The sequence below is a fragment of the Sinohyriopsis cumingii genome, chromosome 11 (genome assembly GCF_028554795.1).
Source record: "Sinohyriopsis cumingii isolate HCF-2022 chromosome 11, ASM2855479v2, whole genome shotgun sequence".
NCBI classification, from domain to species: Eukaryota; Metazoa; Mollusca; class Bivalvia; order Unionida; family Unionidae; genus Sinohyriopsis; species Sinohyriopsis cumingii.
Window position 1 is genome coordinate 59,061,743 of NC_142971.1, and position 26,758 is coordinate 59,088,500.

Here is a 26,758-nt window from a genome sequence, read left to right on the forward strand (position 1 = left end):
TAGTAGTATGGTGACAGATACAAAAATAGTAATAGTAGTAGTAGTAGTATGGTGACAGATACAAAAATAATAGTAGTATAGTAGTAGTAGTAGTATGGTGACAGAAACAAAAATAGTAGTTGTAGTAGTAATATGGTGACAGATACAAACATATTAGTAGTAGTAGGAGGAGTATGGTGACGGATAAAAAAATAGTAGTAGAAGTAGTAAGAGTATGGTGACGGCTACAAAAATAGTTGTTGTTGTGGGGTTTAACGCCATTTTTCAGCACGATGGGCTATACATGGCGGCCAGTATTAATGGTGGAGGAAGAACCCGGAAAACCCCGGAAAGAACCACCGACCCACGAGAAGCTACTGGCAAGCTTTCTCACATGCCCACATTGGCTGAATCTTAGACTCGAACCGCCGCAGACAGAGGTGAGATGGCAGTGATCCGTAACGAAGAGCGCTTTAGACCACTCGGCCACTCGGGGCCCCTACAAAAATAGTAGAAGTAGTAATAGTAGTAGTAGTAGTATGGTGACAGATACCAAAATAGTAGTAGTAGTATGGTGACAGATACAAAAATAGTAGTAGTAGTAAGAGTATGGTGACGGCTACAAAAATAGTAGAAGTAGTAATAGTAGTAGTAATAGTATGGTGACGGCTACAAAAATAGTAGAAGTAGTAATAGTAGTAGTAGTAGTATGGTGGTGGATACAAAAATAGTAGTAGTAGTATGGTGACAGATACAAGAATAGTAGTAGTAGTAGTAAGGTGACAGATACAAAAATAGTAGTAGTAGTAGTAGTAAGAGCATGGTGACGGCTACAAAAAACGTAGAAGTACTAATAGTAGTAGTATGGCGACGGATACAAAAATAGTAGTAGTAGTAGTAGTAGTAGTAAGAGCATGGTGACGGCTACAAAAAACGTAGAAGTACTAATAGTAGTAGTATGGCGACGGATACAAAAATAGTAGTAGTAGTAGTATGGTGAGAGATACCAAAATAGTAGTAGTAGTATGGTGACATACTAAAATAGTAGTATTAGTAGTAGTATAGTGACAGATACAAAAATTGTAGTAGTGGTAATTGTAGTAGTGACTTTTAAAGAAAACGTATCATGTCATTTTATGTCCGAGCCTCAGACAATTTGACAATTATATACACAGAATGAAAATTGACTTGTTTCCGGCAGTCCTGGTTTCATTTGAAATGACAGCCATATAACTCTTTATCCGCATGTGATCTTATTTGCAGTCAATCTTTCTTAGGAATGATTTGTTACTTTATCTTGCCGTATTACCATATGCAACATTGTATAACATTATACAACACGACTGTGAAGAGATTACACGTTTTGGCACGTGCTATACGTCAATTCATTGCTTGAGTTCTTTCCAAATAGAACAATAATTCATTATCTTCCGAAATTTTCTCCTATCTGGTCTGACGTGTAAACACTCACCTTTACCACGATATGGTAAATTCATACCTACAGACGTATGTCATCAATGGCAATAAGTGATGCATCACAAAATAGGTTAACCACTTAAATATCCTTTTTTAAAATGACGACTGTCAAAATATATCTTTGCTAAAGTTTCTAAGAGAATATTAATCAAATTGCACCCTGAAATAAAAAGGACATATTGTTTTGTGCCTTTTCGACGTTGCAGCTTCCAGTTTCGTTTATTTATAAACGTGTAGCTACAACGTACAAACCGTATAATGTAGTATAGTACACGCCATATAATGTAGTATGGTATACACCATATAATGTAGTATGGTACACGCCATATAATGTAGTATGATACACGCCATATAATGTAGTATGGTACACACCATATAATATTGTATGGTACACACCATATAATGTAGTATGGTAAACGCCATATAATGTAACCGCTCCGGTGGCCCAGTGGTTAGAGCGTCCGCCTCGGTTGCGGGAGGTCGTGGGTTCGATCCCCGGCCGAGTCATACCAAAGACTTACAAAAATGGTACTAACAGCTGCCTCGCTTGGCGCTCAGCATTAAGAGGTTAGTGTTAGGACTGGTCGGCCTGGTGTCAGGATAATGTGACTGGGTGGGACATCATGTTACATGTCTGCGGCATGATGCCCCAGTGCTAGACATCACTATAAACTGCCACACTGCAGACATCGTAGCGATATGACTGAAAAATTGTTAAAGCTACGTTAAAAATCCAAATCACACACACATCTTTCGCCATATAATGTAGTATGGTACACACCATATAATGTAGTATGGTACACGCCATATAATGTAGTATGGTACACACCATGTAATATTGTATGGTACACACCATATAATGTAGTATGGTACACGCCATATAATGTAGTATGGTACACACCATATAATGTAGTATGGTACACACCATATAATATTGTATGGTAAACACCATATAATGTAGTATGGTACACGCCATATAATGTAGTATGGTACACGCCATATAATGTAGTATGGTATACACCATATACTGTAGTATGGTACACGCCATATAATGTAGTATGGTATACACCATATAATGTAGTATGGTACACGCCATATAATGTAGTATGGTACACGCCATATAATGTAGTATGGTACACACCATATAATATTGTATGGTACACACCATATAATGTAGTATGGTACACGCCATATAATGTAGTATGGTACACACCATATAATGTAGTATGGTACACACCATATAATATTGTATGGTAAACACCATATAATGTAGTATGGTACACGCCATATAATGTAGTATGGTATACACCATATACTGTAGTATGGTACACGCCATATAATGTAGTATGGTATACACCATATAATGTAGTATGGTACACGCCATATAATGTAGTATGGTACACGCCATATAATGTAGTATGGTACACACCATATAATATTGTATGGTAAACACCATATAATGTAGTATGGTACACGCCATATAATGTAGTATGGTACACATCATATAATGTACTATGGTACAAACCATATAATGTACTATGATACAAACCATATCATGTAGTATGATACATCGGAAAAATATTTATCGAGTGAAAAAAACCTACTTGTAAAAGCATTTATTGTAGTCAGCACAAGCTCCATAAACATCGACGCAATAGTTTCTTTATTCGTTCTGAAATCATCTTGACAATTTTCAGTGAGCGTTCTCGATAATGCAATCGAGCCCGTTTACGCATGCGTCTTTGCGTGTATACATATGTGCGAATCACGTGGTTATCTCCTCTCGCGGGATTGCATATAATTGCGCACGGAACAGTTTCCCTCACAATTTATATTTGTTCTTTGTCTTATGCGGTATGTTTTGTAAAAGATAAAGAAAAATAATTTTCCTGCTTGTAACAAAAGTACGAAATAGAATTTATTTCGTGAGGTAACTTTTTCAACCGTCCACATCGTCTGAGCTCAAGCCATGAGTACCATATCTAATGTGAGGGACGGTTGTTTTAATTTCATTGCCACAACAGTACTCATCGTCTTGCATTTCAGATTCAAATCTAAGAAATTTAAGCAAACATGGTCGATTTTCGCCTCTGATTATAACTTTTAAGTTTAATTTGTTGTTGTTTTCTTAAAAGTGTGTAACGATTTGCAGAACTAAATTTAAATACGAAATTTAAAACCTGAGTTTTCAACTGCTCACGACGAGAAGAATTTGAAATTAATTTCAACTTAAACACTCAAAACAACCATGGGTCACAAAATGTGTACGGTAAAATGGACTCGATCTTACAACGCGGTATTTCTTCCCATAAACTTCTTCAAACTTTGAAGGGTTGTATTTATATTCCTGAGTTGCTTTCGAAACGAGAACATATTTAGGTCAACCATTTTATTACAGATTTGAGAGAGAGAGAGAGAGAGAGAGAGAGAGAGAGAGAGAGAGAGAGCGTAAAACATGAACATTTAACGAAAAAACAGTAGTCAGCTACTATCATGTACTCTGTAAAGCTGGATGAGCCGTCTTTCTCTATTAAATAAAAACACAGCTCCCGGTGTAAACCATTCCCTGAGGCAGTGTGTGTTGGATTTTTAATGCAGCTTTAAAATAAATTCAGTCATATCGCTACGATGTCTGTAGTGTGGCAGTTTATAGTGATGTCTAGCACTAGGGTATCATGCTGCAAACATGTAACATGATGTCCTACCCAGTCAAATGATCCTGACACCAGACTGCCCGAGGCAGATTATTGGGCTAGTTTATGTTAACGGCCAAATATGGAGGTATATCTCTAAACTTCTTTTTAAATCACCTTCTTCAAAACCCCATGCTAGTTGTTCTTTAAAATTGATATTCTGTAGTACATATATACAAATTATTTTACGTAAAAGCGTTACCCTCTGAAAAGTTGGTGACTGCATTACCTTCCCCAGGTCGGTATGCTGAAATAGAGAACATAGAACTCACTAAGGCATCATTTATATTACATGGAATTAGCTATGGATTATTAAAGGAACTCACAAAGACATCGCTTATATTACATGGAATTAGCTATAGATTATTAAAGAAACTCACTATGGCATCATTTTTATTACATGGAATTAGTTATGAATTATTAAAGGAACTCACTAAGGCATCGTTTATATTACATAGAATTAGCTATAGATTATTAAAGGAACTCACTATGGCATCATTTTTATTACATGGAATTAGTTATGAATTATTAAAGGAACTCACAAAGACATCATTATTATTACATTGAATTAGCTATAGATTATTAAAGGAACTCCATGAGGTATCAACAATATTACATGGAATTAGCTATGAATTATTAAAGGAACTCACAAAAACATCATTTATATTACATGTGATTAGCTATAGATTATTAAAGGAACTCCATGAGGTATCAATAATATTACATGGAATTAGCTATGGATTATTAAAGGAACTCACAAAGACATCGCTTATATTACATAGAATTAGCTATGGATTATTAATGGAACTCACTAAGGCATCGCTTATATTACATGGCATTAGCTATGGATTATTAAAGGAACTCACTAAGGCATCGTTTATATTACATGGAATTAGCTATGGATTATTAAAGGAACTCACAAAGACATCGCTTATATTACATGGAATTAGCTATAGATTATTAAAGAAACTCACTATGGCATCATTTTTATTACATGGAATTAGTTATGAATTATTAAAGGAACTCACTAAGGCATCGTTTATATTACATAGAATTAGCTATAGATTATTAAAGGAACTCACTATGGCATCATTTTTATTACATGGAATTAGTTATGAATTATTAAAGGAACTCACAAAGACATCATTATTATTACATTGAATTAGCTATAGATTATTAAAGGAACTCCATGAGGTATCAATAATATTACATGGAATTAGCTATGAATTATTAAAGGAACTCACAAAAACATCATTTATATTACATGTGATTAGCTATAGATTATTAAAGGAACTCCATGAGGTATCAATAATATTACATGGAATTAGCTATGGATTATTAAAGGAACTCACAAAGACATCGCTTATATTACATAGAATTAGCTATGGATTATTAAAGGAACTCACTAAGGCATCGCTTATATTACATGGCATTAGCTATGGATTATTAAAGGAACTCACTAAGGCATCGTTTATATTACATGGAATTAGCTATAGATTATTAAAGGAACTCACTATGGCATCATTATTATTACATGGAATTAGCTATGAATTATTAAAGGAACTCACAAAGACATCATTATTATTACATTGAATTAGCTATAGATTATTAAAGGAACTCACAAAGACATCGCTTATATTACATGGAATTAGCTATGGATTATTAAATTAACTCACTAAGGCATCGTTTATATTACATGTAATTAGCTATGGATTATTAAAGGAACTCACTAAGGCATCGTTTATATTACATGGAATTAGCTATGGATTATTAAAGGAACTAACTGAGACATCGCTTATATACATGGAATTAGCTATGAATTATAAAGGAACTCACAAAGACGTCATTATTATTACATTGAATTAGCTATAGATTATTAAAGGAACTCCATGAGGTATCAATAATATTACATGGAATTAGCTATGAATTATTAAAGGAACTCACAAAAACATCATTTATATTACATGGAATTAGCTATAGATTATTAAAGGAACTCCATGAGGTATCAATAATATTACATGGAATTAGATATGGATTATAAAAGGAACTCACTAAGGCATCGTTTATATTACCTGGAATTAACTATTGATTATTAAAGGAACTCCATGAAGTATCAATAATATTACATGAAATTAGCTATGGATTATTAAAGGAACTAACTAAGGCATCATATTTATTACATGGAATTAGCTATGGATTATTAAAGGAACTAACTAAGGCATCATATTTATTACATGGAATTAGCTATAGATTATTAAAGGAACTCACAAAGACATCATTAATATTACATGGAATTAGCTTTAGATTATTAAAAGAGGTCACTAAGGCAGTATTTACATTACAAGGAAGCAGCTATAGATTATTAATCATACTCCATGAGGTATCATTTATATTTCATGGAATTAGCTATGAATTATTAAAAGAACTCACTGAGACATCGCTTATATTACATGAAATTAGCTATATATTATTAAAAGAACTCACTGAGACATCGCTTATATTACATGGAATTAGCTATAGATTATTAAAAGAGTTCACTAAGGCATCATTTATATTACATGTAATTAGCTATAGATTATTAAAAGAACTCACTGAGACATCGCTTATATTACATGGAATTAGCTATAGATTATTAAAAGAGGTCACTAAGGCATCATTTATATTACATGTAATTAGCTATAGATTATTAAAGGAACTCATTAAGGCATCGTTTATATTACATGGAATTACAGACTGGTTATGAAATGAAAAGTAATATTGCAATAACTAATGTAATACCTTTAGTCAATTCGGGAAAAGTATGACATTTATCGGGAAGAATTACGAAAATAATGTGCTTCGAATGCAAAAGTGCATTTTTGTTGTTCGTGGTGTTTTTTCCAATCTGTATTTTATATAAGTCATATGAAAACAATAAATACTGTACACCAAATTTTGGGTTAGAATTATCGATAACAACTTTTCTAAAGACTACAGTTCATTTGATATAGTAAAATTGGGAAGATCCTCACAAAACCCATTGAATGTTATTCATGTCTCGAGTGTCATAATCTTTCGTATATATATATATATATATATATATATATATATATATATATATATATATATATATATATATATATATATATTGTTACGTGTTTAGGCTCTTTTGAACAGTAACAAGAAAAGAGTGAAGACAACATGCTTTGTACTATTTAACAAATAATTTATTTCCCTCGTAAAACTAGTTTAATAAAGAAAAAGAACTTAGTTTTACGAATCAAATCCAACAATAATCCAAGAATTAAAAAAGTAGAAGTCCTAGTAATAAAAAGTCCTAGTGAAACTGAGTTAAAATCTCTATGACATCCAAAATGGAAGCGATGACGTCAGTTGCAACCCTCAAAGTGATGTTGTGTCAACAATTGTTGAATCATAGAAAATAACATTCCAGTTTGAATTATATGTAAATTTGGATAACTGTGTTTGTCCAAGGATTAATTTCGAGCACAATTATTTCCAGGGAAAAAGAATCTCCTGGAATCCAAATAATTTGAAGAAAAATAAACATTTAACTCAAACTGGTAAAAAAAAATATTAAGTGTCAATGATTTAAAGCCCAACTGGATAATCCTTATCATAACATAAGTTATAAGACTTTCAAAAACGCAAAACAGATTCCTGGATGAGGATCAATCCTCTGTAAAACCCTGACTGATACATGTTATTTTACACGTAGACCAGATGTGACCTTGACAGAAATCAATGGTTCCATCACTGGGAATGAATAAAAAAAAACAGATTTAAAAGTTGTTTGCCAAACTATGACTGTTTCTGTATCAAGGTCAGGAACTAGGTCAACATTAGATACAAAGTTTATATTATTAGTTGTTTATAAAAACTAAATTGAATTTTCGGACAACGTCAAGTCCAGTAAATAAAATTGCATTACAATAGCATGTAATGAAATAATAAAAATATTAAAACCAACAAACAAAGAATATAATTATATCAAATATACATTATATAGTATGTATGTATGTATGTATGTATGTATGTATGTTTGTATGTATCCAGCGCTGGTTTAACGATACAAAATAAAAAAATAATGGGAAAATTTAAGGATGGATGTGCGTGGTAACCCGTCAAAGAAGTACATGGGACTGTAATAAAAAATGTACTCAATACTGTAGGACCTTCCATTTCCATCGGTAGAGGGAAAAGCCCTGGCACTGTAGGATGCAGCATAAACATGAAATAGGCAAAAGGAGTTCATCGAGTCGTAGGTGCACAAAATCTTAAATACACTATTATTTGGAATGTCTACGCGAGGGGAGCGAATTAAAACACGCAGTCACTCTTATCCGATCAAAGAAATAAACATCGCATGGTTGTATACTGTTGTACATGGCGAGTTTGTTACCGCTGCATACCAAACGATGAGATTCCCCTGGTCGAATCATTCCTTACGCGTTCGGAAACTACGCGAATGTGTGTTTTTTTCTTCTTCAGAAGATGCTGAGTATCGATACAAATACAACCAGAACGTTATCTTTATTTCTACAATTTCAGTAACGAAACTAGAATTTTATGTGTCACGCATTAGTATCGTTGCATGTTTGTCTTGGATGTCATACTATCCGATCGCGACCATTTCGTGGGCCCCAACGTACTGACTCGGTTATGTTTCGTCAGACGTTGGCCACGCTTGAATGTTATTGAACTTCGCACGAGCGCGTATTAGATTAAGTCAACGAATAACGAGATCCGACCGAAGATTTCATGTGTGTGTGTGTGTGTGTGTGTGTGTGTGTGTGATTTGGATTTTTATCGTAGCTTTAACAATTGTTCAGTCATATCGCTACTATGTCTGCAGTGTGACAGTTTATAGTGATGTGCAGCACTGGGACATAATGCCGCAAACATGTAACATGACGTCCCACCCAGTCACATTATCCTGACACCAGGCCGACCAGTCCTAACACTAACCTCTTAATGCTGAGCGCCAAGCGAGCCAGCTGTTCGTACCATTTTTGTAAGTCTTTGTTATGACTCGGCCTGGGATCAAACTCACGGCCTAACGCATCCGAGGCGGACGCTCTGGTCGATTTCATTAGTGACCAAGCGCTATTCTAAAATCTTTATATGCGAACGCGAACCTTCAATAATCTCTGCCACCCCAATCACATCTCCACAGTACGCGGTTGGCGTCAAACAGTCGTCGCTGAGAAAGGATCTCGGATCGTCTGAATATATTAAGGAGATTCCAGTGAAGACTCGAATTATTCGTGCAGGACTTGAGGGTAGCTGTTACAATATTGCGCCCGATATTATCAGGCGCAAGACGGACACAGGGTAATTCTCCTACTGGAGACCTTGGCAATACAACTGTACATTAAAGATCGACCTGATATTTTATACAAAGACAGCTGTACGTGAACGTATGATACGCGTGCGTGTTGTAAACGAAAGAAACCCTGTTTAAATGACATATTAAGAAAATGGCATTGGACATGTTGTTCCGGGATCGTTTACAGGCACGCCAATGTTCGTGGCCTTCTTCTCGAGCGCTGCACCAGTCATTGAAGACGTTGCAATGCGAGTCGTTGATAGCATCAAAAAACGTTGCTGTTGATTGGTTGAAAAAATTAGGGACTGCGCGTAGTTATGTCGATTCGATTAGTGACAGGAAAATATTCAAAAATCGGTTGCACTTCAAAAAGAAGTTATGGTGCCTTCAACGGTGACAATGCTCGCACCGGTCAGTAAAATTATTAATGAACATGATCATCAACGGCAGGCTTATTCAGTAAGTGCAAATGCAGTAATGGGAAGTATGCGAACTATGCATGGATGCTAGTAGTGAATCCACAAGAAACTGAAGCTAAGCCCAACCACCCGAGCACATATTGATTTTATATTCTCACTTGGAAGCTTCTGTTGATAATATACAAAATAAGTATTTACTTTACTTCAGATTTGCTACCAAAGCGAATTTAACTGAGTTCACCAAGGGGATGTTCTTGAATATTGATCAGCAACGGAGGGACAAACATGAAGGCGCAATAAGTGGTCGTCTTACTTTTTCAGCTGACGTGGACAGTTATTATTGACGTGAAACTCCTATTTGATATGTACGCGAGTCTTCCTTGTACGTATTCGTCTGTTCCTGGGCTCAGCAGCAATATTAAACAATAATCTCCAGCCTTGTGAACCAATAATAGCATGAAAGACGACAAGATTGCAGAAGTATTTATATATACGACGACAAGAAGTAAACTTCATTTCGAATGATTCAACATCTTTCTATTAGGACACTAAACTGTCTTTTTGCGTTTGTGTTTATGATTTATACGTAATGTATTTTGATCGGGTCAAAGGGGATGCCAACATAATTTTGGATGCCATTGTAGTTTTCTTCCACTTGCTGTTGCATATCTGCATGAATACGTCGTCTCCAGAAACGTATACACTCAAATAAAATGCAGGCGAGGGTCACCCTGGTGGCAGTAATAACTGTTGATACTGACTATCTGACCCTGGTGGCAGTAACAACTCTAGATACTGACTATCTGACCCTGGTGGCAGTAATAACTCTTCATACTGATTATCTGACGCTGGTGGCAGTAATAACTGTTGATACTGACTATCAGACACTGGTGGCAGTAACAACTCTTGATACCGACTATCTGACCCTGGTGGCAGCAATAACTCTTGATACTAACTATCTGACCCTGGTGGTAATAATAACTCTTGATACCGACTATCTGACGCTGGTGGCAGTAACAACTCTAGATACTGACTATGTGACCCTGGTGGTAGTAACAACTCTTGATACCGACTATCTGACCTGGTGGCAGTAACAACTCTAGATACCGACTATCTGACCCTGGTGGCAGTAACAACTCTTGATACCGACTATCTGACCCTGGTGGCAGCAATAACCCTTGATACCAACAATCTGACCCTGGTGACAGTAACAACTCTAGATACTGACTATCTGACCCTGGTGGCGGTAACAACTCTTGATACTGACAATCTGACCCTGGTGGCAGTAACAACTCTATATACCGACTATCTGACCCTGGTGGCAGTTACAACTCTAGATACTGACTATCTGACCCTGGTGGCAGTAACAACTCTAGATACTGACTATCTGACCCTGGTGGCAGTAACAACTCTAGATACTGACTATCTGACCCTGGTGGCAGTAACAACTCTTGATACCGACTATCTGACCCTGGTGGCAATAAGAACTATAGATACATACTATCTGACCTTGGTGGCAGTAACAACTCTAGATACCGACTATCTGACCTTGGTGGCAGTAACAACTCTTGATACTGACTATCTGACCCTGGTGGCAGTAACAACTCTAGATACTGAGTATCTGACCCTGGTGGCAGTAACAACTCTTGATACAGACTATCTGACCCTGGTGGCAGCAATAACCGTTGATACCAAATATCTGACCCTGGTGGCAATAACAACTCTAGATACTGACTATCTGACACTGGTGGCAGTAACAAGTCTTGATACTGACTATCTGACCCTGGTGGCAGTAACAACTCCTGATACTGACTATCTGACCCTGGTGTCAGTAACAACTCTAGATACTATCTGACCCTGGTGGCAGTAACAACTCTAGATACTGACTATCTAACCATGGTGGCAGTAATAACTCTTGATACCGACTATCTGACCCTGGTGGCAGTAACAACTCTTGATACCGACTATCTGACCCTGGTGGCAGTAACAACTCTAGATACTGACTACCTGACCCTGGTGGCAGTAATAACTCTTGATACCAGACTATATGACCCTGGTGGCAGTAACAACTCTAGATACCGACTATCTGACCCTGATGGCAGTAACAACTCTTGATACCGACTATCTGACCCTGGTGGCAGTAACAACTCTAGATACTGCCTATCTGACCCTGGTGGCAGTAACAACTCTTGATACCGACTATCTGACCTTGGTGGCAGTAACAACTCTTGATACCGACTATCTGACCCTAGTGGCAGTAACAACTCTAGATACAGACTATATGACCCTGGTGGCAGTAACAACTCTTGATACCGACTATCTGACCCTGATGGCAGTAACAACTCTAGATACTGACTATCTGACCCTGGTGGCAATAACAACTCTAGATACTGACTATCTGACCCTGGTGGCAGTAACAACTCTTGATACTGATTATCTGACCCTGTTGGCAGTAATAACTGTTGATACTGACTATCTGACCCTGGTGGCACTAGCAACTCTTGATACTGTCTATCTGACCCAAATTGTCACAAGCTGATCCATAGTTATGTCAGACTCAGATTTGACATTCACGTAACAAATGCTAGCGGTGTGAGTAAACTTTACAGGAGAAACCGGATTTTAACTTGCAAAAATGTTCTTTAAAAAAAACACACGACAAATTTTCTTATTGAAGAGTTTGTCCATATATGATGTTTTGCTACAACATGACTACATGACTATATCAGTTGAGTGTGAATGAATGTGTATAGCAAAAGTCGAAAAGTATTGAATTCGAACAATGATCGGGCTGGAATATACTTTTGTTTCAGCACGTAATTTCGTTATTTTAGAAATTTATTTTTAATAAATAAAAGAATCACGTTTCTTATGCTTGGAAAGTTTGTTTGCTACCGTCTGAGAAAATATATTAGTGCTTTGGTGCCGCAAAATTTCAAATATGGATGTTTTATTCATCCAAATATACTTATTAGAAAATACTGTGCAGTCTCACGAAGAAGCTTTAAGTTACAGCTAACTTCATTATGCAGATTTCAGTTGCTTATGTAACTGTGATGAGGAAGACATGGTCATATCGGCGAAAGTTCCAGATATGCCCCACTGACACCACAAATGACCGTCTACCCCTGATATCAAGTTGATAAATAGTTTAATTGTGTTCATAGACACACAGCGCAGAAAACAATTCTGGTCCATCCTCATACTAATTTTTTTATTTTTATCATTCCTACAAACATTTGCATACCGAAAAATAAATCACAGTAGGTGGTAAAATATCCCCTACCCCCAACCACCCTATAAACAACCAGCAAACAAAAGGACAAAAAAAGAACACTATTGTCTAGTAATCTGCAAATCGGATCAAGTCTTCATTTACATTACACGTGTCGTAATAAAATACGAAAACCTCAAGCGCGAAAGGCTGACAATAAAGTTACAAAATGTTAGTCGTTTGCATGAGTTATAAAGTCGTGTTCAGCACATGATAGGTTATACATGGCTGCCAGTAAATTTGAACCCGAGAAGAATCACCTACCGACGGGAAGCTACTGGCAAGTTTTCTCAAAGATCGACGTTAGCCGAGCCGAGACTCGAACCACACGTGGACAGAGGTGAAATGTGAGTGACCTTTAAAGGTGACAACCTAGCCACACTGTTCATGCTAAATGTTTGTAATATTCCAATCTATGCATATCATCCATAGTATCTTAATAGATTCTCAAATACAATATAAACGATGTTAAAATGAAGAATCATTACTGGAAAACAGTATGCTTCAAAATGTGGCAGACTTATGCGTCTTGCTTAGTTGCATTTTTCTCTACCATGTTGTGTTGCTTTTATCTAAGCAATAATAATAATAATAGTTGATGTTACTGTCGATGCTGGTATTGTCTTGAGCATTATTACCACCATTATTGTCCTCATGAATATTGAAAATTCAATAAGAAACTTCCAAAAACTCCCAACGCTTAATACTTGTAGAAGGTATAGGTCCCTTTTTTCTTAAAGTTCATTTTTAAAAGTGCAAAAGGGAAGAAAGGGGAAAGAAAAATTGCAGATAGTTTTCGATAGAAATAATAGATATAAAGAAACTGCTAACCGTGGATTATGCTATCTAAGAATCTCTGTGACAAGAAGGCAGATTGTATTATCAAAAAAGCTTTCAAAAAGGGGACCAAACCATGAACGTCTATACTTCTGTGTATTTTGTCAGAAATTTTAATTTTTATGTTAAGAATTCAGATATTTATCTAGACAAGAACTAGCACGCAGCGGATGTAATACTTGCTTCGAGTATTTGAAGCAGATAACCCTAAATTAAAAGGAGTTAGTATTTCTTATGGCGCCAGGTTGAAACAATACAAAGTATCTGAAATATTCATTTTAAGGAAAAGTGATTACGGCTTAAAGTGTTGACCACCAATTGAAACCATAAAGGAGAATATCAATAATCCATTCAAGTTTTCATTCTGTGAATGGATGACAATGAAAGTTACGCTTTTGAACATCAACTATTTTCAACGTCTATCTACTTTCTATCTTTCTCTCCGATCAGACTGTCCCGTAAAATTGCAAAACCACTGAGTAAACGCCATAATTACAAGCCTCAACGTGAAAATGATATCTCTTAAGAGTTAAACACCACTCTCAGGTGTTAAGTGACATGTTACACCTCTGGCTATCAGTAAATAGATCTATCCTATATGTGTTAAAGATGACACGAAAACAGATAACAGTTACCGTCTAGTTCCTGAGCAAGGTGCATTTTGAGTGGTTGTATTTGTCTCTTAATTTTCTGTTGACACGTGGTATAAGTTATTTTTTTTTACGAATTCCTTTAAGTCTACGTTGTTGTAGTACTGTTGAAATACTTAGAACTTTTTCTCTCGGATGACAGAAATGAATTGGATTGAGCTGAGCAAGCAACAAGACAATTTACTTTGATATCAAATCTGTCAGAATTTTGTGAATTTTTAGGTAACGTTTCTGTCTTTGTTTATGGTAGTGGTGCAATAATGTCCATGACCCCGCAGTGTGATTCACAAAAGATGGATTCTAATACGGAAATCGATGCCGATAAGGATACAAAGAGTCCATGCAGTTTAGCTGACTAAACGGCGATACATGTCATAAGGCAATAAATCAACCAATGAAAACCCTTTTATGTATTCAAAAATAATCTAAATGATGCAAGTAAGGAATATAAGGAACAATTACCATATTCTTTTAGAAATGTCTTCAATTATGTCATATTGTTCTAAAGGTTTCTCTTTATGAAAAAAAATGAAAAAAACAACCTCCGGAAATTGTTCTTTTCTTACACCACATGTATTTTGTTTGAAGGTTGAAAGTTTTCAACAATTATGCATTTCCGCCAAAAATAAAATAAAGGGAAAAAGGTAATTAGACTTTCAAAACAGACAAGAAAGAGCAATTATTCCATAATTACGTTCATACGTTGCACTATTTATGCGTTTGTCAGGAGAATGAAATAATCCTAAAATACAGTTGTTGACAAATCTCTCTCTCTCCACCCCCTCTCTCTTTTTTTTCTTCTCTCTCTCTCTCTCTAACCCCCCTCTCTCTCTCTCTGTATATTATTTTTTTAATATCATTTTGATCGGCAGCTCACACATTAAATTTTTTTTTCTTCTAATATTTTTCTCTAAATTTACCAAAGCATTTGTTGCTTGCGAAGCATGCTATGTAATGTATTCAAGAAAGTCAGTAACGTAATTCGACACTGAACAAGTTGTACATGAGAACGTATCCTATCGATATTGTCATCTTTTAGTGGCATATTTAACAAATATCTGTGATAACTCAATACAGTTACTAGAAGAAGAAAAAAAGATGTAACATTACAAACTGCACATCCGGGCACCGTTACTGGTACATGATAATGACGGTCTTGTGAAAAGCTGGAGAATATTTATAATGAAAGAAAAGGAAGGAGAACTGCATACTGTACAAAGTGTTAGTACAGCCTGCTGCTGAAATAATAATGTTGGTACAGGTTAGAAAAATTAGAAAATGGAGAGGAGAGGGTTATTAACATCCCAACTGGATTGGAGTTCTTATTTTCAATCATTCGTTAGCCTGAATCAGTGTTAATACTAAGTTACCGGGCGGGGTTTTAGTGACGTCAAATACCACTGTTTGCAGAAGACCTACGAGGACATCCTTATTTGAAGCCGTGAGTGTACTCTGTCTTGACCGGTTTACATACCACGATTTTATCAGAACGTTTAGTCACTACATAATTAACCGACAGCAGCGTATCACACAATTAGAAAGGCCTGCTGATAACAGACATTTAGAAAGGCCTGCTAATAACACACATTTAGAAAGACCTGCTGATAACACATATTTAAAAAAGCCTGCTAATAACACACATTTAGAAAGGCCTGCTGATAACACACATTTAGAAAAACCTGCTGATAACACACATTTAAAAAGGCCTGCTGATAACACCCATTTAGAAAGGCCTGCTGTTAACCCATTTAGAAAGGCCTGCTGATAACAGACATTTAGAAAGGCCTGCTGATAACACACATTTAGAAAAGCCTGCTGATAACACACATTTAGAAAGGCCTGCTAATAACACATATTGAAAAAGGCCTGCTGATAACACACATTTAGAAAGGCCTGCTGATAACACACAGTTATAAAGACCTGCTGATAACACACATTTAAAAAGGCCTGCTGATAACACACATTTAGAAAAACCTGCTGATAACACACATTTAAAAAGGCCTGCTGATAACACACATTTAGAAAGGCCTGCTGTTAACCCATTTAGAAAGGCCTGCTGATAACAGACATTTAGAAAAGCCTGCTAATAACACACATTTAGAAAGGCCTGCTGATAAGACACATTTAGAAAAGCCTGCTAATAACACACATTTAGAAAGGCCTGCTAATAACACACATTTAGAAAAGCTTGCTAATAACACACATTTAGAAAGGCCTGCTAATAACACACATTTAAAACAATATTTAGGCGTGCTGCAAAACATAATCTTCATGATATCGTATAAGATGAAGACCCAATTTTCAATGTAACAGAGTCATCACTTCAAAATACGCTGATGTCAAAACTTCCTAATGGCGTAATATATATATCCACAGTATAGAATATACACGTAACTATTTCCCTTTAATGTAGACCACATAAATCAATTGTTGAACTTACCTTCATAACTAATCACGTTTTTTTTCTCTTCAAAGTTCAATATATATGTTGGCATTAATCACTTATGCAACCAACACATAATGACCGTCATCAACGTTACGCGGGACGTCACAGCCATATTTTATGACATCGTCTATACCTATATGTGGAGCACATTCGGGACTAATATTGTAACATTAGTGAATATGAGTACTGCAGTTACAATTATGATTACTATGTAAACTCTCTTTATGTTAGTCACAACACGTCTTCAATTGGCAATCCATAGTTGTATTCACTCCAGATGACCTAAGACTCGATACAAAAATGGCCCCGATGTGAAACTTCCCAAGATTATGGTCGGACCAAATTTAAGGGACCCATCCCCACCTCCAAAGACTATTGAAACAATTGGACTAAAAAGCACCATCGGTTCCGGAAGCGCGCTCAAAATCTTTCGGATGTAAGTACCCATGACCAAAGGAGTCTACTCACTCTACAGTGACCGATTATACTTTGATTGCAACATTTGTCTGCAAATTGTTCATGAGTCACAAACAAATTTCCGAAATACTGATCATGACTGAGACTTCCATAATATTCATGATGATTGAGATTTCAGGAAGCTGACAAGTACTTCTGCTGAAGAAATTTATCTAGATCATAAGAGAGAGAGAGAGAGAGAGAGAGAGAGAGAGAGAGAGAGAGAGAGAGAGAGAGAGTTTTGTTGACATATATGTTCTATTAAGTGGCATTCAACGTTTTCACCAATAACGTGGTTAAGTGTATGTATTGTATAACATTTATACAGTGGTTAAGTGTATGTAATGTATAACATTTATACAATGGTTAAGTGTATGTAATGTATAACATTTATACAGTGGTTAAGTGTATGTATTGTATAACATTTATACAATGGTTAAGTGTATGTATTGTATAACATTTATACAATGGTTAAGTGTATGTATTGTATAACATTTATACAATGGTTAAGTGTATGTAATGTATAACATTTATACAATGGTTAAGTGTATGTATTGTATAACATTTATACAATGGTTAAGTCAATATGTATTGTATAACATTTATACAATGGTTAAGTGTATGTATTGTATAACATTTATACAATGGTTAAGTCAATATGTATTGTATAACATTTATACAATGGTTAAGTCAATATGTATTGTATAGCGTTTATACAATGATTAAGTCAATATGTATTGTATAGCGTTTATACAATGATTAAGTGTATATATTGTACAACATTTATACAATGGTTAAGTGTATGTATTGTATAACATTTATACAATGGTTAAGTCAATATGTATTGTATAACATTTATACAGTGGTTAAGTCAATATGTATTGTATAACGTTTATACAATGATTAAGTCAATATGTATTGTATAACATTTATACAATGGTTAAGTGTATGTATTGTATAACATTTATACAATGGTTAAGTGTATGTATTGTATAACATTTATACAATGGTTAAGTCAATATGTATTGTATAACATTTATACAATGGTTAAGTGTATGTATTGTATAACATTTATACAATGGTTAAGTGTATCTAATGTATAACATTTATACAATGGTTAAGTCAATATGTATTGTATAACATTTATACAATGGTTAAGTCAATATGTATTGTATAGCGTTTATACAATGATTAAGTCAATATGTATTGTATAGCGTTTAGGCAATGATTAAGTCAATATGTATTGTATAACATTTATACAATGGTTAAGTGTATGTATTGTATAACATTTATACAATGGTTAAGTGTATGTATTGTATAACATTTATACAATGGTTAAGTCAATATGTATTGTATAACATTTATACAATGGTTAAGTCAATATGTATTGTATAGCGTTTATACAATGATTAAGTCAATATGTATTGTATAGCGTTTAGACAATGATTAAGTCAATATGTATTGTATAACATTTATACAATGGTTAAGTGTATGTATTGTATAACATTTATACAATGGTTAAGTGTATGTATTGTATAACATTTATACAATGGTTAAGTCAATATGTATTGTATAACATTTATACAATGGTTAAGTCAATATGTATTGTATAACGTTTATACAATGATTAAGTCAATATGTATTGTATAACATTTATACAATGGTTAAGTGTATGTATTGTATAACATTTATACAATGGTTAAGTCAATATGTATTGTATAGCGTTTAGACAATGATTAAGTCAATATGAATTGTATAGCGTTATGACAATGATTATGTCAATATGTGATGTCTAACATGTGATAGAGTCAATATGTATTGTATTAGGTGTATACAATGATTAAGTCAATATGCATTGTATAACGTGTGAAAAAGTCAATATGCATTGTATAGTATGTATACATTGATTAAGGCATTATGTATTGTATAACGTGTATGTAATGATTAAGACAATATGTATTGTATAAAGGGTATATAATGATGAAGTCAATATATATTGTGTATTGTGATGTCAATATGTACTGTAAAGTGAGTAGTTAATATGTATTGTAAAGTGTGCATATGCTAATTAAGTCTATACCTAGTCAATATGTATTGTATAGTGAGTAGTCAATATGTATTGTATAGTGTGTATGCAATGATTAAAACAATATGTATTGTATAGTATGTAGTCAATATGCTAATTAAGTCTATACCTAGTCAATATATATTGTATAATGTGTAGTCAATATGTATTGTATAGTGTGTAATCAATATTTATTGTATAATGTGCGGTCAATATGTAGTGTATATTGTATATTTAATATGTGTAAAACAGTGTGTAGTCAATATGTATTTATAATGTGTAGTCAATATGAATTGTATAACTAATTAAGGGGAGCGATATAAAGACAATGGAAAACTCAGAAAGGTCGTGGACCTGTATACGGGCAAGGAAGCTCCTAGTCCAAAAGGCCTTTGGTTTGTATAGGGACGATGGGACTTACCATTAATATAGGGATAATAGGAATGGAACCGGTAAGGTGACGTCACGGTACTGAAGATTGGTAACATTGTAGCAAGGGGCTGACCTCAATCGAACCAAAGAGCGGAGGGGGGGGGGGGCAAACTTAGAACGTTTGGCGGGAACGGGACTGGCGGGACATAGACACATATAACTCATACATCATACAACATACAAAGACAAACATCATTCCGGTAACATAGAGGACATCGCAGAGGTCTTCTCCTTCTCAAACTTCTTCTGACTTCTGGTCCGCAGATAAGGACTATCTTCAAATAGTCTTGTCTATCCACATACATTCTTCTTTTCTAATCGGTCGTATCGGTGATCCTGATAATTGTCCATGATGATTTCACATACATGGGTAAGTCCGTGCGGAACAGCATCGACGATACGAGAGTAGACGATTCTACTTTTGTCCACACCTTGTGACGAGAACAGGTGACTGGAATGAAATGAACGTGGTTATTTATAGTGGAAGAGTGGATCGAAACGAATTGGGATTTTTCACCAATCCTAACACGCGTTACAAAATTCAGTGACAGTGTCGAGTCTGTCTTCCAATCCGAAGATAGCTTTATGTGATGTCACATTACCTATATAGATGCGCTAGCGTCTATGCGCCGTGAATCCATGCGACAGAGTTTTCAAACATAACGGAACATAAGAAGACAATGAATTTGGGTGCATCGGCCGTGGAGACGAGAAGCGATGGTATATTAGCGGTACCAAAGTCAACACTGTCCCACTTCCAGAAGAGGTTGATTTTAACTGGCATTTAGTCGATTTTCTTCTTCGCAAGAATTTGTTCCGGTACCAGTACCTTCGTCACCTTCTCCTTCTTTACCACATGTCGAGGATTTTAAACAGAGACAGAAAAAAAAATAATTGGAACAGCAGAAAGAAGCAGGACAAGATTTTCTCCTTTTACCACCGCAGCGAGAAGAAGAAGAAGAGACAAGAAGGAAACGACAGGAAGAAGCAGAGAAGAAACAAGGTCTAAGAGAGAAGGAGGAAGTGAAAGTCAAACGATGACGGTACTCTTAGATATTTTAGCAGAGTTAAGGAGTCTAAAACAAATGTATCAGACATCATTAATACAAGCCAATAGAAAAAGACCTTCCCGGGCCAAACAGTCCAACCCTGTTAACACACCTTCTACGCATGGGATACAAAAACTAGTTATTTCTACCAAATCGTCGACAGGAGCCAGTCCAGAAGTAGGCCTTGGCCGTGGCAGAGATTTAAATTAGTTACAGCGGATTACGTCCCGTTCCTGAGTTGTTATATATATATATATATATATATATATATATATATATATATATATATATATATATATATATATATATATATATATATATATATATATATATATATATATATATATATATATATATATATATATATATATATATACCCAACGGTCCTTAAAAGGCTACCAACTTCTCTTGAAAAGAGATATTATTCATATTTCCAACATCATTTAAAACTCGAAATCCTTTTCTTGTCCCATGATGTGCGTGTGTGAGTGCGCGAGTTTATGTCCTTATTTATAAAAATCAAAACCAAGAAGCACGTACGTGTTCTGTCTGGTCTATTCTGGTACAAATTTTACAATTTAGTGTCACAACACAACACTTTAAAAAGTGCATAGACTTCTTCTTTGTCTTTGTCCACTCTCTCTGTTCTTTGAAGTTCTTCACTTTCACGGGTTTGTCCTCCCTTTCCTTGCTCACTTTCTTCTCATCTTCTTTTCTTCTCTTTTTTTCTTTCTGGACGTGTCTGGGTTCTTCCTTTGGGGAGAGTGTCTCTTCTTCCTGTTCTGATCCGCTCTCTTCCTCTTGCTCATTTTGTTTTTTTTAGAGCATTCTGAAGACCAATGTCCTTTCTCTTGACAATGATAACAGGCATCTTGACTTTTGTCTCTTCTGACACCTGACTTGCTTTCTTGACTGACTGGACACTATGTATCACAATGTCCTTCTTCTTACAGATACAGCAACTATCATGACCTTTATCTCAAACGAATGGGGAGGGGGAGTAGTCCGTCGGCTTGTCTGAAGAAAACTTTCGTATGACACTTCGACAAGCTCTGATCAGAAGTTCGATATGTATGGGTTTTTCCATCGTTATGGTCGGTTTGAGAGTGAAATGATTACTGGAAGGGAAGACACTAGCCATATATATATATATATATATATATATATATATATATATATATATATATATATATATATATATATATATATATATATATATATATATATATATATATATATATATATATATATATATATATATATATATATATATATATATATATATATATATATATATATATATATATATATATATATATATATATATATATATATATATATATATATATATACACTGGTCTGACATGGATATAAAGGGACCCATGGTGTTTAAAATGTAGTCATTTTACTTTTTCAGTAAAATCTAGTCATTTGACTTTTTCCGTCAAGATGAAACGATCACATCATATCGTGGAGACAGGAGAAAAAAGTAAGAGGCACAAACGTGAATTATCGCCACGTACAGTATCTGAAATCTTGGCACAAATTCATGCCAGACATTTTGAAGATGACATGAGCGAGCCAGAATCCAGACCCAGAGAGTCTACATTTAACCAAAGTTCACCACCATTTGTAAATCTGAAAAGTACTACCATATTTGAGAGACGGAAAAGCGCTCATCAAGAACATTTAGAACTACGGCTTACACGTACACGATGAAGTTTAAATGTTTCAAGTCCGACGTACCGCTGGTGAAAGCAGAAGGGTTCATCGCCGAGATGTGGGATTCTTTGTTAACCACACTGAAACGACAATGTGAAGCCAAAGAAGATGATCGCTTGAGACTGTCCATTCCTCGCGACAGTCTGAAGTACCCCGTTTGGATCGAGTTTAGCAGCTCGGCAGAATTTACACCTTTCAAAGTCATTGACAAGATTCAACACGTGCAACAATAAAACGACAAATTTCACATCACCGATGGAAAAGCGACAGTGTTCATGAACCACGCTTCTCTCCCCAAAGGGACTGGACAATGCAGAAAAGTGTTATAGGCTATCATTCCTGGTGCCAGACACCGAAGTCCAAAAGAGTTTCAAAGAGGAATACTGGGAGCAGGAAGGCATAACTTTAGACCAAGGGGAGAAAAACGAAGGAAGGCGATCGTAGGCCAAAGTGATGCTAAATTGCTTGTGGGAAAATATTGCACAACGACCGTGTTTACCCAACACAGAATATTTGACAGAACCTTCCCGTTACTTCCAGATGATTCACGATAAAACCAAATACATGAAACACGTGAACGTCCTTCGTGGGGATTTGATCCTGCTCAATTATGAAGAAGAACTGGACTTTGTAGAAGCCGATAAAAGATCATCATTGCGGCCTACGTGACAGCCCATGCTCGCTTAAAAATGTACGAAGCTTTAGAACTGTTAGGTGATCGCGTCCTGTACTTTGACAGGGACTGTTGTATCTACATCGATCGCATGGGTCAACGTCACCCTGACAACGAAGGCGACCGTTTAGGAGCCTGGACTGACGAGCACCCGGAACACAAGATTCTACGTTTTGCTAGTGGTGGTCCTAAAAATTACGATTACCAATACCGGGACAAATAAGGAGAAGTGCACACGGAGTGTTAAGTGAAAGGATTGGCTCTCAATTATCACACCAGTCGAGTGGTGAACATTGGCGTACTGAAAGAAGCCTTGCAGTCTGGACAGGATGAAAACTTTAAAGTGACCACCTACGAACCGCACAAGATTGTATGTTTATCTACACACAAATGTCAGTCGGCCTTTGGAAAAAGTGTATCAGATCGTGTATCAGAAGCGAGTACGGCTTCCCAATCACTTCACTTTGCCGTACGGGCAAGTTGATATTTGTCAGCATATAAAAAAGGGACAAACTCCAAGACCGATAGTTTATTGTAACTAACAAGACCAAACGAGAACGCCGAATCCTTTTAAACAGATATCATTAAAGTTCGGTGATTCTCAAGTGGAGTGCGATGTTGTGCCTTGTGATGACAGCAGTGCCGTACGTTTTGACCTCAACGATGCAGTAAAGCATCATGGGAACTTTGCTATCACTACTACTACTACAACTACCATGCAAAGTGATGCTGTGCGTGTCAAACATGACGGATGCGAAAGCGATGCCACTCGTTACAGAATACCTTATCACTTTACTGGTTTTCATTGTCAATGTTATCCTCCACTTGACACCATGCAGCTACTACATGTCGTTTAAGAATCAATCTTGGCTAGGAGTCAAACTTTGGACAACATTTAGACAAGTATTTAAAACCTATTTAAATAATAATATTCAAGGATTACCAAACGAACTGCAAGAGAAGATCTACAAGAATGTTTGGCAGGGATTGCCCGAGCAAAATCTAAATTGGTGACTGTAGAACTTTTGTGTCGATAAATTCACCAGAGAAAAGTGAGAAAAGTCAACAAACGCGTCAGATTTATTCCGCTTTAGACTGTTTGCATCAGAAGATTTTATTGGCATTCTTGACCGTCACCCTCAATGTCAGTGGTCAGAAATTACTAACTATATCCATTAATTTCTCTCTAGGAGAAGATTTTAAATAAAATAATACTGACAAGATCATGGACACTATACAAGAGAACATTTGCGGTTTGCCTGTGGAGTTGAGAGAAAGCATTGACCGAGAGCTGGTCAAAATACAAGTCCAACTCAAAGAACAATTGCATCCGGTACGTCGCCGATGTTTAAACCACAGGTACCTGAATGCAGTAAGAGGATTGTTTCATTTGAAAACGTTCCAATGGTCAGACATTGTTCAAGTGAACGAGGGATGACCAGAAGATTTTGGTGTCTACTCGTCCTACTTGTTACATGTTGGCCATACTACAACGAGTAACAGGAAGAGTTAGTGGATTACCAAAATATTTTACGCTATCAAATTTTCTCTGTAGAGGAAAATTATATGCGATGTGATGTAGTGACTAACAAATTTGGTTTCGCTACTGGGGTACAATCAGTTTTGTGCAAAAGGTACCCTTATTACCATCGACAAAAAGAGGTATAAAAACAGGATACCATGCCACGACCTTTATCAGTGGTGACACAACAGATTACGTGGAACGAGATCAATGAGAGTATTCAAACGGCGGAGGATTACCAACACTTATTACGTAAACTGGCTCCATCGAATTGGGGTCGACATGTGGTGTGTGTCTTACTGGCTTCCTTTCTGGGGTTTAGTTTACCAGTCGATTCCTTGTGGACTCTTTACGAGCAGTACTTGCCACCAAATAAAACATGAAAGTGGTGCCTTTAAATGTCCACGATATACTCATTCTGTTAAAAGCCTCGCGTTTTCATCTGGATACTTCTCGACCTCTACGGGAAGAAAAGATTCGTCAACTTTGAGGCAGTGAAGATGTGTACGACGATGTGTGTGTAATGTGTGACTTATACCCTCATTTGACAGATGTACGTGACTGAAAAAATTGGAATTTCGAGGCTTGGACCAAACGTTGTGATCCTCAATTCAAACATCCGGGGGGAAAGTAACGTTTAAACCTGTATTAGTGACAGTGCTAGAAGATGAACCCGGTACCGAGGACAACCACTCCCTTCACGAGTGGACTGTCATAGACATTCCCGAAAGACCATTCATGGACAACCCCGGCGTCACTGTATCCAATGTAGAGACTTTAAGAACATTACTCACTGTCTCTAGAACACCTTGGTTACTAAAATCATGTTGTACGCTACCTTGTTTATATTCAACTTTTTGATGTGTTTCTTATTGCTGTACTTAACCATTTGGCTTTTATTTATTTTTGTATTTCGTGTTGTTCCACTTTTTAAAAAAAAATCGAAAAAGCGTGTCCTGAAAAGAGTATTAAACTCTTGTCTTGTCTGTCTTCGTGTCAAAAGTGACATTCTTGGCACTATGACTACTTTTAGTGTCTCTGCTCCCACTTCCTCCACTTTGAAAGTCATCGACGAACACTTAGATAGTACTAGTTGGGAGGCCTTGTATCTTCTCCATCCCTTTAACATTTTAATTGTCCGACGTAGCGGTTCAGGCAAAACCGAATTTGTCAAACGTTTGATCGAACATAATAATCATTTGATCGACCGTCCACCTCAACGGATCGTGTGGTGTTACAAAGAGTGGCAATCGGCGTACAGCCTCTTGCAAGATAAACAAGGCGATTCCATCGTGTTTGTGGAAGGCATTCCTAGCGAAGACGACGGGATCGTGTCTGACCCCAGGTAAACCCATTTGGTCATTTCTGACGACATGGTAGGAGAAGACGAAGAAGAAATTAAACTTTGGTTTACGCGGAAAGGACTTCATAGTAATATCAGTGTCATTTACATTACCTAAAAGTCGTTTCAACAAAGTAAAGACCACCGAATCATCAGTCTCAATGTTCATTACGTTGTCTTGTTTAAAAGCCATAGAAATAAATTGCAAGTACAAGTCTTAGCCAAAAAGTTAGAAACGCCTTGGCTGACTCATGCATACGACGATGCCAGTCAAACCCAACATGCCTATTTACTCATGGATTTAAAACCCACCAGCCCCGATTATTTGAGATTTCGTACCCATCTGTTTAACCACTGGTACCAAGATGGAGGGCTTGTCGTGTACACCTCCTCG